The following is a 17237-nucleotide window of genomic DNA, read 5'->3' on the forward strand; positions in this document are numbered from 1 at the left end:
TCACCCCACCGCCCACGCGAAGAACCTCAGGATTATCATCAACAGCAAACCTGGCATGGCCGTCCAATTCAACACCGTTACCACCTCATGCCTCCTGACGCTGAAGATGCTGAGAACGATTTACAAATGGCCCCCAATCAGCAGCTGGAAAACTGTCACACACGTCCTTGTCACAAGAAGGCTGCATCATGGGAACACCCACTATGCCTGGATCAACAAAAAATCACAAAAATGCTGCAGAATATTTAGTACTTGGCATCCTGAATCACTTTGTACCTCCTGTGCTGCACTCACATCACTTCACACCTTCACACCTGAATGAGCTCCACTGTCTCCTCATATACAAATGAGCATGAAAGAGCGTAGTTTAAATTACATGTACTAAAAGTGAAATGCTTAATGATGCTGCATACAAAACGACAATAATTAGTGTTCGGCTTAAAACGCATCTGAATTACGACTATAATGTGTGAGGTCACCAATATACGTGAACTAACAATAATGAGTAAAAGTGTTCATGCTATGGTTTTATATTAACATTTACGATATCGCATTTGTATTAAAATTGTCATAGGCCTTAAGTTAGAGTGAGTTGTGGATTTAGCTGCCTAGCTCTCATATTAAAGCATTTTTCTCTGTTTTTCAGTGTGCTGACTCGCAAGGGGCCACGACCCTGCATTTGTTCCTTTCCTTCATTTCATGAATCAACCTAGATTCTGTTCACACTCGCATGCTCGTTGTTTAGTATGAGTTATGTACAAAAGTTGAAACAAAAGTAGATTAATGCAATGTACAAGGACGTTTAACCATGGACAAAGGAAACTCATGACCCAAGAAGACGTGCCGAATGGTGAAGTAAAATCCGGATGTGCCACCTCCGAAGGCGTCAATTACGAAGACCAATCAAAATGTTATGGATTATCATGGGGTGACAATTGGAATTACCTAATGCTTAATTTGATAGGTTAAAGATAGTGGGATATAGCAAATGTCCAATAGAAATTAGGGGGAAGGTATTATGAAAAAGGGATAAAAACCCATGTCACATAAGGGTCGTTAGAACTAGGTAGGGAATGCTGTCGATTTTATCCAGAAACTCTGTCACTTTGTTTGGTGACTTTGAGACTTAATAAATCATCCTCACCCATAGACTGCCCTATGTACTTCTCCTCCTTAAGAGGGAAGTGTCCCCTGTCCTTTAGATGAGTTTAGACTGATGGCGTTTTGACTGATGTCCTGAAGACGAAGACTGAACCTGTGTGGTGACCTAATCCTTGGAGGGTAATTATGACAATGCGATATGTAATTTGTCTCTTTGCTTTTCCTTTCTAGGTACCAACTGCTAATTTTTGGATAGAGGCCATAGTTAGATGTTTTCTAAATTGATGTTCTAAATTATTTTGCATGGAGCCCAACATGCTGATGCTAATTAGTGGTTAGGACAGGTGATCACTCTGACTAACGCAAATAGACAGAGACTGACGTTACGCTATGCTGAACTGAGACATACGTGATATTCTTTGTATTCTGATCTATGTTCACGCCGTGCTATGTTCTTATGTTTGTGATTTTTGCATTAATGAAATCATATCAAACTATTGTGACTATGCTTTTATGCTTCTTGGTTTTGAGATTGACACTTTTGCTAGTAGATTGTAATCAGTAGGGAATAAAATTCATACAAATTCTATCAAAAGGTGTGGTTATTCATGGCTGGAAAGTCATGGTTGCATCGACAATTTGATTAATGTCTTTAACCAAAGTAAAGTGCATTGTGGTGGTGAATATTGATGATATTATTGATATATTGCTTGATATATTGATCAGTTATCTCGTCCTACGGTGTCTCACCACTGGGTCACAAGATTCATTGGCCTAAAACGAGTCCTAATGTGTATAAATTAACATAAAGGGACGCGTTATCAAGCACAACTCAAACTCCTCAATCACACTTTCAAGGCAGTACATAATATTGGCCCTGCATACCTCAAAAACCTTCCATACACCTCCGATCATCTGGACTCACACTTGCACAGATTCCACACATATGGAAAACCAAATTTGGCAATCAAGTCTTCTCCTACATCCCCCAAAAATGTGGAATAACCTGCAGCTGCAGATAATATCCCCCTCCTCAATTCTTGAATTCCTCAAGAAGCCTGACATTTTGGTGACATCTTAGGGGCTTGGGGCCCTGGGCAAGGTACATTTTGGGGGGCCTTGTCTGAAACAACATTTAATATGTTTTCTGCTAAATCCTGCCTGCATAATGTCAAACAATGCTTAACCTTATACTAAACTTTGAGTAAAAGGGTCACACAAAAACAGTTAAAACATGCCTTGTCCGGGGCACAAAAATCCTTACGATGATACTGGGTAGTGAAACACAGGGTCAGAGGTAGAGGCAGGCAGAGAAATGTAAAAAACGCTTAGATGAAAAAGAGAGACACTTCACTTTCCCAGGGGTATCATGAAGGGTGAAAGCCTGGGGCATTGCCTACTTTGCCCATGCCTTAATATATATTGGTCTTTGAGTAGTCCCACACCTACAATCACACCTGATCAGTGCCAGGACACCCTCCAAGGTGATAGTGCAGTCCAAAAATCTGCAGAACATATCATAACATATGCATGGTATGCATGTACAGGACAAGGGTGAAAGGTCACAGGTGAAACAGCGAGAAGCCCCCCTGGGATATAATAGTATGTGACAGGATAGCTTAGTGCTTGATAACATGCGTTTACAACCACCCCTGGAGCACATTTAACAATGTTTGGCAAGTCTAAAAGCCTTCTCAGAACATATTGGCCCTCATTACAACCCTGGCGGTAGGTGTTAAAGCGGCGGTAAGACCGCCAACAGTCCGGCGATAAACAAAATGGAATCACGACCATGGCGGAAACCGCCAACATAGACAGCCACTTTAGCACTCCGACCGCCACGGCGGTAGAAACAAACAGCATTGCGGTCACCACCAACTGACAGGCGGAAGACAATGTACCGTCCACACTATTATGAGAGGCCAATCTGCCACCTTTTCCGGGGCAGAACCAACGCAAACAAAAACAAAGAGGAAACAGGACTTGGAAGAGAAAACACTCATCTCTACACATTCCACGAGGAACCAGGACGCCATGGAGCCAGAACTCCAAATACTCCCTGCAATAGCATTCCTGCTCCTCTACCAGGAGCACGACCGATGGGGGGCGATGACCACGGTGAGTACTGCACCTACAAGACAGGGGAGGGGGGAGGGAAAAGACAGTGACACACACACGCAACACGCAACACCCCCACCCCTACCCTCACCCACAACAACACACACACAAATACATGCTGCAAACATTACATTTACCACCCCCAACCCCCCCTGGAAGAACGCAAGGACAAAAAGAAATGAGTTGAACGATTGTAATCAATAAAAATCTATTAGTCAAAACTTGAAATACAGTATAAACAATTATGTACAACAACTATACAAGTCCGGATAGTGCACCATTCATAGTCCGTGGACCACTGGGTCCAAAATGCATGGGCGAGGCCCACACTCGATACCAGACTCCAAATGGAGAGAACACTGCTGGGGCATCAGATCAAAATGAAACAGGCACCTCAGGGGGAAGGGAAGGGGGGGCACCTCAGCCGGATGAGTGCACAACGCCAGCTCCATAAGGGGGCTCGATGCCCAGTGATGTATCCTGGGGAGTGCAAAGCCACAGTCTCTCAAGTCTCTCCAGTGGGTGGGTTGCCCACTGCTTTATCCTGGGGATTGCAAACCCACAGTCTCTCAAGTCTCTCCAGTGGGTGGGTTGCCCACTGCTTTATCCTGGGTAGTGCAAAGCCACAGTCTCTCAAGTGGATAACAGTCTCCACTAGTTCTGGAGGGGCCTTTGTGCCCAGAGTGCTTCATCCTACTAAGGACTGAGGTAGTGGATGTCTTTCTACACTGGTTCTGGAGGGGGCTTTGTGCCCAGAGCGCTTCATCCTGCCAAGGACTGAGGTAGTGGATGTCTTTCTCCACTGGTTCTGGAGGGGGCTTGGTGCCCAGAGGGCTTCATCCTGCCAAGGACAGAGGTAGTGGATGTGACACTCCACTAACAGTGGTGCAACATGCAAGCTGCCCAGGCTCCTAGAACTGACCACCAGCCTCAGACGACTGACCACTGGGGATGGCAGCCATGCCTGCGGTGGTGCCACTGGCTCAGGATGTCGCGGGCCGCTGGTGGTGCTGGTGGCGTTGTCAGTAGCAGCGGTGCTTGCGGCTGCCTCAGTGGCATCGGTGCTGGCGGCGGTGTCAGTAGCGGCAGTGCTTGTGGCGGACTCTGTGTCATCGGTGCTGGCGGCGGGTTCTGTGGCATCAGTGCTGGTGGCGGGCTCTGTGGCATCGGTGCTGGCCGCGTTCTTTGTGGCGGCGGTGCTGGTGGCGGGCTCAGTGACTGTGGTGCTAGTGATGGGCTCAGTGACTGCGGTGCTGGTGGCGGGCTCAGTGACTGCGGTGCTGGTGGTGGTGCATGTGGCAGTGCGTGTGGCAGTGCGTGTGGCAGTGTGTGTGGCAGTGCTGGTGGCAGTCTTGTCTGCTGTGCAGGTTGGCGTCGACGTGGACCTGTCCTTGTTCTTCTGGTCCTTCCCCACCTTGGATGGTGGCGCAGCTGTCTTGCCACTATCCACTTTTGTTTTGCCTGAGCCCTTGGTGGTAGGTGTTTTCGCCTTCTCAATCGGGATGTGGGCAACCTTTTGACTTTTGGAGGTGGTGGAATGTCCTTGCCCTCGCTCTGTGGAACACTGGCAGCCCTGTTGCTTGGCGCACTCCAAAAGCCCGCAATTGCTGGCACCACTGTGCTGGGTTGGGACCTGGAAAGGTGGGCCCTAGGGGACGGACGGGGGGGGAGGTGTAAGGAAGAGGTCAACATTAGATAGGAAAAGCTTTTTAGACACGCTGGGATGGGTAGATGGAGGGGGTTTGGGAGTGGAGGAAGAGGTAGTGGATGTAGGAGGTGTACATTTGCTGACTTTGGGTGAAGGTGCATGGGCTGGAGGCTGTTATGAGGTGGATGGCTGTTGGGTGAGTGTGTGGCTGCGTTTGTGTACTTTGGGAGGAGGGATCACAGACACACTGGTAGAGGACACGGGATGTGTGAATGGTAGTGGGGGTGGTGAGTGCACGTGAGCGGTGTATGGTGATGGGCGTGCTGGTTATGGAGGTAGTGGCTGAAGATGTAGTGCATGCAGGTGTGAGTGGAGATGAGACAGAGAGGGAGGAGGGAGAAGTGGAGGAGGGGGACACAGTGGAGGCAGTGGATGTTGGTATGTGTGCATGGGTATGATGCTTGTGTGAGTCCCTGGGGGATGTGTGCTGCTTATATTTGCCAGAGCCACCCTTGTGTTTTGAGGTGTGTGCATGCTGGTCTGATGGTGTGCTTGGGATAAGCTCAGGTACAGGGGATTGGGTCTGGGTGGAGGAAGTTGGAGGGGAGAGGATGGACACAGAACAATGGCTGCCATCAGTGCAGAGGCCAGAGCCTGAAATGCTCTCTGTTGGGCTGCCTGGCCAGAATGAATGCCCTCCAGGTATGCATTTGTTTGTTGCAAATGCCTCTTGACACCCTGGATGGCATTCACAATGGTAGACTGCCCAACAGTGAGGGATCTCAGGAGGTCAATAGCCTCCTCACTGAGGGCAGCAGGGCTGACTGGGGCAGGGCCTGAGGTGCCTGGGGCGAAGGAGATGCCCACCCTCCTGGGTGAGCGGCCACGGGACACACGCTGAGGGGCTGATGGGAGGGTGGTGCTGGTAGGGGGGGGTGGCGGCTGTAACTGTTGATGCGGGGGGCACAGAGGGGCCTGCCACCGCAAGGGAGCTCCCATCAGAGGAGGAGTCTCTGTTGCTGATGTCACCTCCTGTCCCTGCAATGGAGCTCCCCTCACCCTCCGACCCACTGGTGGCTTCAGACTCCGTTGTTTCGCCCTCCAGGGCCATGTGGGATGCAGCTCCCTCCTGGTCCGGTGGCACTGCTCTCCGCCTGATGATGCTAACGCACACAAGAACAGGGAGACCACAAAAAGTGGGGGTGAAAGACAGAAGAAAGACATGTTCAGTGCATGCAATATCGCTTCCGTTGGCAGACACTACAGACACAGCAGCCTTCTGCACTACGCCATGCACTTAGAGTTCCCTAATTAATCACCGGGACATAGGGTACAAGGCCTATGCCCAATTTCTGCACACATGGAAGTCACAGGAGCCTGACTAGGTGTAGTTGGCTCTTACCACTGGTGGGGTTGGGGTGCCACATAGCCTGCTTCACGAAGGGAAATTGCCTACAAATCTCGCCCTGGCCTAGGGGAACCCATAGCCCACCTCCCCCACCCAGACACCTCGTAATGCGCGCAGAGTCAGATGGATGTGACTGTACTCACCCCTTTGTGGCTGCTGTGATGCCCTCAAGCACCCATCCAGCTCCGGCTACACCACCGCCAGGATCCGGAACATCAGGGGGTCATGGTGCGACGGGCACCCCTCCCACGTTGGGAAGCCAACCCCAGCTGGGCCTCTGACATCTTCTTGCTCCAGCGGCGAATGCCCTCCCATCTTTTCCGGCAGTGGGTGCTCCGTCTGTGGTGGACCCCCAGGGTCTGGACGTCCTTGACAATGGCACGCTAAATATCCTTCTTCTGGTGGGCGCTGGCCTAGAGGAATAGTACAGGGGAAAAGGATAATCTTTAACTGTCTGCACTGTCACAGTCATTGACCCATTTTCCCACCTTTGCCCTGATGCACATACACTCACCGTCCGCTCATGCAGGCCTCAGTCCCCCACCCGTATCTTCCATCCACACCACTCCAAACAGGCATTGCCCATACAGCATGCTCACAGTGTACTCACCTGTTTGCCTGGAGGACCGTAGAGTAGCGTGTACTGGGGGAGGACCCCATCCACTAACTTCTCCAACTCCTCTGAAGTGAAGGCAGGGGCCCTTTCCCCAGACACATGAGCCATTGTCGCTTCCAGACTGAGTTCACAGCAGCACTTGCAGTGTAGGTCCTCTCCTGTCGAAGGTCAGGTATCAAGTGAGTGAAGAAACAGAAAATGGCGGTCACCTCCATGGCGGTACGTACCGTCACCGCCGGGGTACATCGTCATTGGTTCCTGGGACCCATAGGGTCCAATGTTAACCAATGCAGGATTGCGCCGTGGTCTTCGACCGCCTACCGCGATGGTGTACAATGCCAGCGCAGTTACCTCATATCCCCTTGTTCCACATTACAGGTCAGGCAGCTGCCATTTCTGGGGGCCACATGGCATTCATTTTAAATGTGTCACACCTATCTAGGCCTTGCATACACACAGTGACAGGCACATTGCAGATTGACAAATGTGTGCAATAAATATTTTTTTTAATACCTCAGTGTTGGCTGACTCTCTGCTCGCTGCTCTCGTCCATAGGGCACGTCCGCTGGGGCAGGTGGGAGGAGATGGCGGCATCCTCCGGTGTACAGACCGCTGGTGGACCTGTCGACAATGGAAGACAGACACATCATTATCACTTACAGACTTGATTGTGCCACAATCCAGGAACTGTGTGCCCAGTTGGAGGCAGACATGATATCAGCTATACGCCATCCTACAGGAATCCCCCCTCTAGTGCAGGTCCTGTCAGTACTCCATTTCCTGGCAAGTGGGTCTTTTCAAACAACAGTGGCCATTGCATCAGGGATGTCCCAGCCTATGTTCTCAAACGAGTTGTCCAGAGTGTTGTCTGCCCTGCTGAAACATATGCGCAGCTACATCGTTTTCCCTCAGGTGGAGGATTTGCCCACAGTGAAAGGTGACTTCTATGCCCTGGGACATATCCCCAACATCATAGGTGCCATTGATGGGACACATGTGGCATTGGTACCCCCCCCCCGCAGGAGTGAACAGGTGTACGGAAACCAGAAGAGCTACCATTCAATGAATGTGCAGATGGTGTGTTTGGCCGACCAGTACATCTCCCATGTGAATGACAAGTTTCCAGGCTCAGTGCATTATGCTTACATTTTGAGGAATAGCAGCATCCCTTATGTGATGGGGCAACTCCAGAGGCACCGTGTGTGGCTAATAGGTGAGGACAAGGACCCTATACCGTATGAATGATTGTCTGGGTCTGGGGTTGTCCCTAAGGGTTAGTGTGTGTCTAACAGTTGTCCCTCGACATTTGCAGGTGAATCTGGGTACCCCAACCTGTCATGGCTACTGACCCCAGTGAGAAATCCCAGGACAAGGGCGGAGGAACGCTACAATAAGGCACATGGGCGAACTAGGAGAGTGATCGAAAGGACCTTCGGCCTCCTGAAGGCCATGTTCCGGTGCCTCCATATGACAGGTGGTTCTCTCTACTACTCACCAAAGAAGGTGTGCCAGATCATCGTGGCCTGCTGTATGCTGCACAACCTGGCTTTGCGATGACAGGTGCCTTTTCTGCAGGCGGATGGTCCAGAAGGAGGTCTTGTGGCAGCTGTGGAGCCTGTGGACAGTGAAGAAGAGGAGGCAGTAGAATTGGATATCGACAACAGAAACAACGTTATCCAGCAATACTTCCAGTGAGACACAGGTAAGAAGACATCACTGCCTCCCACATCTCATAGAATTGTTAGACCTATCATATATCTGTCACTTTCACCGAGTGTATGAACCCTGACCTGTGACTTTGCATTTCCATTTCACAGATGTGGGTCCCACTGTGTGACCTCTGCTCTATTACCTCATGGACTATGTAGGAGGCTGGCCTGGCTTGTAGTGGGTACCAGAGGTACTTACACCTTGTGCCAGGTCCAGTTATCCCTTATTAGTGTAGAAGAGGGGTTTCTAGCAGCTTAGACTGATAGAAGGTAGCTATGGCAAAGCAGCTTAGGCTGAACTAGGAGGCATGCAAAGCTCCTATTATACCACTTATATCATATGCACAATATCATACGGAAACACAATACACAGAGTTACTAAAAATAAAGGTGCTTTATTTTTATGACAAAATGCCAAAAGTATCTCAGTGAGTACCCTCAGTAAGAAGGTAAGTACTATACACAAGTTATATGCACACAAGCCAAAATTAGGTAAGTAAGAGCAAGAAAAGTAATGCAAACAGTGTAGAATTACAATAGGTTGCAATAGGAGCACATAGGTATAGAGGCAACACAAACCATATACTCCAAAAGTGGAATGCGAACCACGAATGGACCCCAGACCTATGTGAGCTTGTAGAGGGTTGCTGGGACTGTAATAAAACAGTGAGGGTTAGAAAAATACCCCACCCCAAGACCCTGAAAAGTAGGAGTAAAGTGCACCTACCATCCCCAGAGAGCACAGAAGTCGTGATAGGTGGATTCTGCAGGAAGAACAAACACCAGCAGTGCACTGCCAACGGATTTCCGGACCGGAATACCTGTAAGACAAGGGGACCAAGTCCAATAGTCGCGACAGTGTCCGGGGGGGCAGGAGCCCAGGAAACCCCAGCTGAAGGTGCAAGGAAGCTACCACCGGTTGGAAGATGCTTGGAGTTCTGCAAGAAAGAAGAGGACTAGGGACTTCTCCTTTGGAAGACGGATGTCCCACATCGCGATGAAGCACGCAGAAAGACCGCAAACAAGCCTTGGTAGCTGCAAGGGTTGAGGTAGAGGTTTTTGGGTGGTGCTGAGGACCAGGAAGGACCAGGATGTTGCCTTTTGGAGGAGGAGACAGAGGGGGCACTCAGCAACCCAGAGAGCCCTCACATAAGCAGGCAGCACCAGCAGAAGTAAACCAACAGGCACTTGGAAGGAGGGTGAACTGAAGTCTATGCGAAGTTACAAAAGGGAGTCCCACGATGCCGGAGGACAACTCAGAAGGTTGTGCACTGCAGGACGGTGTGCTGGGTACCCATGCTAGGCTGTGCACAAAGGAAATCCTGGAAGAGTGCACAGAAGCCGGAGCAGCTGCAAATCACGTGGTACACAGGTTTGCAGTCTAGCGTGGAGAGGCAAGGACTTACCTCCACCAAACTTGGACTGAAGAGTCACTGGACTGTGGGAGTCACTTGGACAGAGTTGCTGAGTTCCAGGAACCACGCTCGTCAGGCTGAGAGGGGAACCAGAGGACCAGTGACGCAGTCTTTTGGTGCCTGCGTTAGCAGGGGGAAGATTCCGTCGACCCACAGGAGATTTCTTCTGAGCTTCTGGTGCAGGGTGAAGGCAGGCTACCCCCAGAGTATGCACCACCTGGAAACAGTCGAGAAAGCCGTCAGGATGAGGCGATACAAGGTTGTTAGTAGTCGTCTTGCTACTTTGTTGCGGTTTTGCAGGCATCCTGAGCAGTCAGCAGTCGATCCTTTGGTAGAAGGTGAAGAGGGAGATGCAGAGGAACTCTGGTGAGCTCTTGCATTCGTTATCTGAAGAATTCCCCAAAGCAGAGACCCTAAATAGCCAGAAAAAGAGGTTTGGCTACCAAGGAAGGAGGATTGGCTACCAAGAGAGGTAAGAGCCTATCAGAAGGAGCCTCTTATGTCACCTGCTGGCACTGGCCACTCAGAGCAGTCCAGTGTGCCACAAACACCTCTGTTTCCAAGATGGCAGAGGTCTGGGACACACTGGAGGAGCTCTGGGCACCTCCCCTGGGAGGTGCACGTCAGGGGAGTGGTCACTCCCCTTTCCTTTGTCCAGTTTCGCGCCAGAGCAGGGCTGAGGGATCCCTGAACCTTTGTAGACTGGCTTATGCAGAGATGGGCACCATCTGTGCCCATGAAAGCATTTCCAGAGGCTGGGGGAGGCTACTCCTCCCCAGCCCTGACACCTATTTCCAAAGGGAGAGGGTGTTACACCCTCTCTCAGAGGAAATCCTTTGTTCTGCCTTCCTGGGCCAGGGCTGCCAGGACCCCAGGAGGGCAGAAATCTCTCTGAGGGGTTGGCAGCAGCAGCAGTTGCAGTGGAGACCCCAGAAAGGCAGTTTGGCAGTACCCGGGTACTATGCTAGAGACCCGGGGGATCATGGAATTGTCCCCCCAATGCCAGAATGGCATTGGGGGGACAGTTCCATGATCTTAGACATGTTACATGGCCATGTTCGGAGTTACCATTGTGACGCTATACATAGGTAGTGACCTATGTATAGTGCACGCGTGTAATGGTTTCCCCACACTCACAAAGTCCGGGGATTTTGCCCTGAACGATGTGGGGGCACCTTGGCTAGTGCCAGGGTGCCCACACACTAAGTAACTTTGCACCCAACCTTCACCAGGTGAAGGTTAGACATATAGGTGACTTATAAGTTACTTAAGTGCAGTGGTAAATGGCTGTGAAATAATGTGGACGTTATTTCATGCAGGCTGCAGTGGCAGGCCTGTGTAAGAATTATCAGAGCTCCTTATGGGTGGCAAAAGAAATGCTGCAGCCCATAGTGATCTCCTGGAACCCCAATACCCTGGGTACCTCAGTACCATATACTAGGGAATTAAATGGGTGTACGAGTATGCCACTGTGAATTGGTAAATTTAGTCACTAGCCTGTTAGTGACAAATTTGGAAATCAGAGAGAGCATAACCACTGAGGTTCTGGTTAGCAGAGCCTCAGTGAGACAGTTAGTCATCACACAGGGAACACATACAGGGCACATACTTATGAGTACTGGGGCCCTGCCTGGCAGGGTCCCAGTGACACATAGACTAAAACAACATATATACAGTGAAATATGGGGGTAACATGCCAGGCAAGATTGTACTTTCCTACACCTCTCATCCTGACGAGTGTGGTCTCTGGAACACAGGAGCTGGGTCCTAGTGTCTCCCACAGTCCAGTGGCCCTTCTGTCCAAAGTTGATGGAGGTAAGTCCTTGCCTCCCCACGCCAGACAGCAAACCTGTGTACTGCGTGATTTGCAGCTGCTCCGGCTTCTGTGCACTTCTCCAAATATTTATTTGGTCACAGCCTAGCCTTGTTCCCCAGCACTCCGTCCTACATTGCCCAACTCGCTGAGTTGGACTCCGACGTCGTGAGACCCTCCTTTGTGACTCTGAGTCGACCGCTGTCCTCAGATCTTCCAAGTGCCTGTTACGGTACTTCTGCGGGTGCTGCCTGCTTCTGTGGGGGCTCTCTGAGTTGCTCAGCGCCCCCTCTGTCTCCTCCTCCAAGGGGCTACATCCTGGTCCTGCCTGGTCCCCTGCAGCACCCAAAATCCTCAACCGCAACTCTTGCAGCTAGTACAGCTTGTTTGTGGGATTTCTGCGTGGAAACTCTCCTGCATCCTCCAGCACGCCGTAGCACATCTTCTGACCAAAGGAGAAGTTCCTGGCCCCTTCCGTTGTTGCAGAATCTTTGGCTTCTTCCACCCGGAGGCAGCCCTTTTGCACCTTCATCCGGCTTTTAGTGAGCCCCTGCCCCCCCTAGACACTTGCGTGACTCTTGGACTTGGTCCCCTTCTTTTGCAGGTCCTCAGGTCCAGGAATCCGTCCTCAGTGCTTTGGTAGCAGTTGTGGTTCTTGCAGAATCCCCTATCTCGACTATACTGTCTTTCTGGGGTAGTAGGGTAACTTTACTCATACTTGTCAGGGTCTTGGGGTGGGGGTTTTTTGGACACCCTTACTGTTTTCTCACAGTCCCAGCGACCCTCTACAACCTCCCATAGGCCTGGGGTCCATTTGGGATTTGCATTCCACTTTTGGAGTATATAGTTTGTGTTGCCCCCAGGCCTATGTCTACCTATTGCATCCTATTGTGATTCTACATTGTTTGCACTACTTTTCTTACTGTTACTTACCTGTTTTGGGTTTGTGTACATATAATTTGTGTAAATTACTTACCTCCTAAGTGAGGGTATCCTCTGAGATACTTTTGGCATATTGTCACTAAAATAAAGTACCTTTATTTTTAGTAACTCTGAGTATTGTGTTTTCTTATGATATTGTGCTATATGATATAAGTGGTATAGTATGGGCTTTGCATGTCTCCTAGTTCAGCCTAAGCTGCTTTGCCACAGCTACCTCTAACAGCCTAAGCTGCTAGAAACACCTCTATTCTACTAATAAGGGATAACTGGACCTGGCACAGGGTGTAAGTACCACAAGGTACCCAATATAAGCCAGGCCAGCCTCCTACAGATGAGCAATCACACTTTTGCTTATGGTTTTGAAAGAGATAACTGGACCTGGCACAAGGTGTAAGTACCACAAGGTACCCACTATAAGCCAGTCCAGCCTTCTACAATACCCCACCCCAAGACCCTTAAAAATAGGAGTAAAGTTACCCTACTTCCCAAGAAACACACTAAAGTTATGATAGGAGATTCTGCAAAGACAACAACTGTCTGCAAAGCACTGAAGACGGATTCCTGGACCTGAGGACCTGTAAAGGAAGGGGACCAATTCCAAGAGTCACAAAAGTGTCCGGGGGGGTAGGAGCCCACTAAACCCTGGTTGAAGGTGTAAAATGTCTGCTTCTGGGTGGAAGATGCTGAAGATTCTGCAACAACGAAAGATGCCAGGAACTTCGCCTTTGCCCAGAACATGTCCCACAGCGTGCTGGAGGATGCAGGGTTCTTTCCACGCAGAAAGACTGCAAACAAGCCTTGCTAGCTGCAAAGGTTGTGGTAAAAGAAAATGGGTGCTGCCCGGGCCAAGAAAGGACCAGGAGGGCACCCCTTGGAGGAGGAAACAGAGGGGGCACTCAGCAACAGAGAGAGCCCATGCAGTAGCAGGCAGCACCCACAGAAGCACTTGAACAGGTGTTCAAGAAATCTGAGCATGGCGGTCATCTCGACACTACAAAGGAGGGTCCCAAGAAGTCAGTGGTCAACTCCGCGAGTTGAGCAATGCAGGACGGAGTGCTGGGGACCTGGACTGTCCTGTGCATGAAGGATTCCTTCCAAAAGTGAACAGAAGCCCTAGCAGCTGCAGTTCACACAGTACACAGGATTACTATCTGGAGTAGGGAGGCAAGAACTTACCTCCATCAAATTTGGACAGATGGACCACTGGACTGTCGGGGTCACTTGGATCCAGCTCCTGTGTTCCAGGTACCTCTCTCGTCACGAAGAGAGGGGACCCAGAGGACCTGTGAAGCAGAAGTTTGGTGCCTGCGTTAGCAGGGGGAAGATTCCATCGACCCACAGGAGATTTCTTCTTGGCTTCCAGTGCAGGGTGAAGGCAGACATCCCCCAGAGCAGGCACCACCAGGACACAGTTGAGAAAGCCAGCAGGATTAGGCACTACAATGTCGCTGGTAGTCTTCTTGCTACTTTGTTGGAGTTTTGCAGGCGTCCTGGAGCAGTCAGCGGTCAATTCTTGGCAGAAGTCGAAGAGGGAGATGCAGAGGAACTCTGGTGAGCTCTTGTATTCGTTATCTGATGAGAACCCCACAGGAGAGATCCAAAATAGCCCTTAGAGGAGGATTGGCCACCTAACCAGGTAAGCACCTATCAGGAGGGGTCTCTGAAGTCACCTGCTGGCACTGGCCACTCAGAGGACTCCATTGTGCTCTCACACCTCTGCATTCAAGATGGCAGAGGTCTGGGACACACTGGAGGAGCTCTGGGCACCACCCCTGGGGTGGTGATGGATAGGAAAGTGCTCATTCCCCTTTCCTTTGTCCAGTTTCACGCCAGAGCAGGGGCTGGGGGATCCCTGAACCAGTGTAGACTGGCTTAGGCAAGGAGGGCCCCATCTGTGCCCTTTAAAGCATTTCCAGAGGCTGGGGAGGCTACTCCTCCCCAGCCCTTAACACCTATTTCCAAAGGGAGAGGGTGTAACACCCTCTCTCAGAGGAAACCCTTTGTTCTGCCTTCCTGGGACTGGGCTGCCCAGACCCCAGGAGGGCAGAAGCCTGTCTGTGGGATTGCAGCAGCGGTAGCTGCAGTGAAAACCCCTGAGAGCTAGTTTGTCAGTACCCGGGGTCCATGCTGGAGCCCTGGGGATGCATGGGATTGGCACTCCAATACCAGATTTGGCATGGGGGAAAATTCCATGATCTTAGACGTTTTACATGGCCATATTCGGAGTTACCATTGTGAAGCTACATATAGGTATTGATCTATATGTAGTGCACGTGTGTACTGGTGTCCCCGCACTCACAAAGTCCGGGAAAATTGCCCTGAATAAAGTGGGGGCACCTTGGCTAGTGCCAAGGTGCCCTCACACTTAGTAACTTTGCACCTTACCTTCACTAAGTGAGGTTTAGACATATAGGTGACTTATAAGTTACTTAAGTGCAGTGTAAAATGGCTGTGAAATAACGTGGACGTTATTTCACTCTGGCTGCAGTGGCAGTCCTGTGTAAGAATTGTCTGAGCTCCCTATGGGTGGCAAAAGAAATGCTGCAGCCTATAGGGATCTCCTGGAACCCCAATACCCTGGGTACCTAGGTGCCATATACTAGGGAATTATAAGGGTGTTCCAGTGTGCCAATCAGAATTGTTAAAAATGGCCACTAGCCTGCAGTGACAATTTTAAAGACAGAGAAATCATAAGCACTGAGGTGCTGGTTAGCAGAGCTTCAGTGACACAGTTAGGCACCACACAGGGAACACATTCAGGCCACAAACTATGACCACTGGGGTCCTGGCTAAAAGGATCCCAGTGAGACAGGCAAAAACAGACTGACACACAAGTAAAAATGGGGGTAACATCCGAGGCAAGACGGTTCTTTTCTACAGTTGCGAGTCATTAAAGAGTCACTAATGCTTTCTAAAGGGACAGAAATAAATACCAGCCCGTGTATATCTATTATTATATAAGAACAAGAAAAATGTACTGGCCTTGGTATCTTTTTCCTGCTGGTGTGTTTAGTTGTTGAATTTATAGTACTTTGTACCTCAAGTGAGGAGCTGAAGCTCTTGGGGGGGTGGGAACAAACAGGTACACGAATGATAAATTAGGGGAGCTCAAAGTGTATTTTTTAGAGAAAGATTATGTTTTCCTGTGTGATGTACATGGTCTTGCTTTTGTCTGGAGGTTTAGAATAGTAAATAAATACTCACCATACATTGCAGTGGTAGGTTGATTTAGTGGGTGTGATATTATTGTAGGCCGATATTAATAACCTCAATACAATAGTTTTCATCCATGCTGTAATGGAATTGTACCCAGATTTGAAGTGTTCCCTTGCTCACTGTGCCACTGGATTCAAGTGAGCCTGGCTGATGAAGGGTGATACCCTGAAACCAGTCCCAGGGTGCTTGTTTCCGGTCCAGGGAGGACCTGGCATGGCAGTTCAGGCTGGACTGTTCCGATGGGGAACAGGGTCAAGACTAATTTGCATATGGCTGGGTCTGAACTAGGGTGGCATGGTGAGCAAAAGAACAATGGATTAAACCCAGATCTGTGACTGGGAGTGAGTGGTTGAAAAGTTTCACTACTCTGTCCATCATTCTTTTGTGTTGCTACTTTTATATACTGCCTGCAACTGTTTTTCGTCATTCCCCTTTCTTTCACATACACATATGGTCAAATGATGCGTATAGAGCACATTAATAGCACAGTGTTTAATAGACTGAGGGCCTCATTTACAAGAACTGACGCCTTGCTGCATTGCATCAGCGATGCGTCAAAATAACCTGTGCATCAGTACAACAGTGCATCATATTTGCTACACACCACACCACAGTCAGGATCCTGACTGAGTCAAAAAAATGATGCATCCTTGTGCACCATGTCGGAAGGAAATCTGACGCTCCAGCTGCAAAAGTGAAGTTGAGCTGACTTGCAGCAGGTAAAGTAACATTAATCATCCCTGCATCACTCTTGAATGTGGAACGCATCAAAAAATCTACAAAAAAGATGCATCAGTGGAAAAAGAATGGCACATTTCTCAGAAAGCAGCCATGGAGCAGGGAGCAGATAGTAGGATCAATTACAAAAAACCCTAGCACCAACCAGGATATCCAACCAGACTCCCAGGGAAGAGGAAGAGGAAGTGCAGTTTTAGTGAGGAGGAGAAGTATATCTTGATCACTGAGGTGACACAGCACCAACATCAGCTATTTGTCACCTCTAAATTGTCACTAAGTAGGAAAGAGACCATTTGGCGGTCCATAGTGGAGAAGATAAACAGTGTGGGGCAAGCAAAGAGGACTGTCACCAAGTGCAAGAAATTCTGGCATGTTTATAAGTGCTGAATGAAGGAGAAACTGGCCAAAAACCTAAAGGCAGCAATGCAGACCAGAGGAGGGAGCCCAGCACCCCTGGAGGAGGTGGATGCCTTTCAGGAGTGGGTGGCAGCTGTCATTCCAGATGAGTTGGTG

Source organism: Pleurodeles waltl, chromosome 11, assembly GCF_031143425.1.
Source record: "Pleurodeles waltl isolate 20211129_DDA chromosome 11, aPleWal1.hap1.20221129, whole genome shotgun sequence".
NCBI classification, from domain to species: domain Eukaryota; kingdom Metazoa; phylum Chordata; class Amphibia; order Caudata; family Salamandridae; genus Pleurodeles; species Pleurodeles waltl.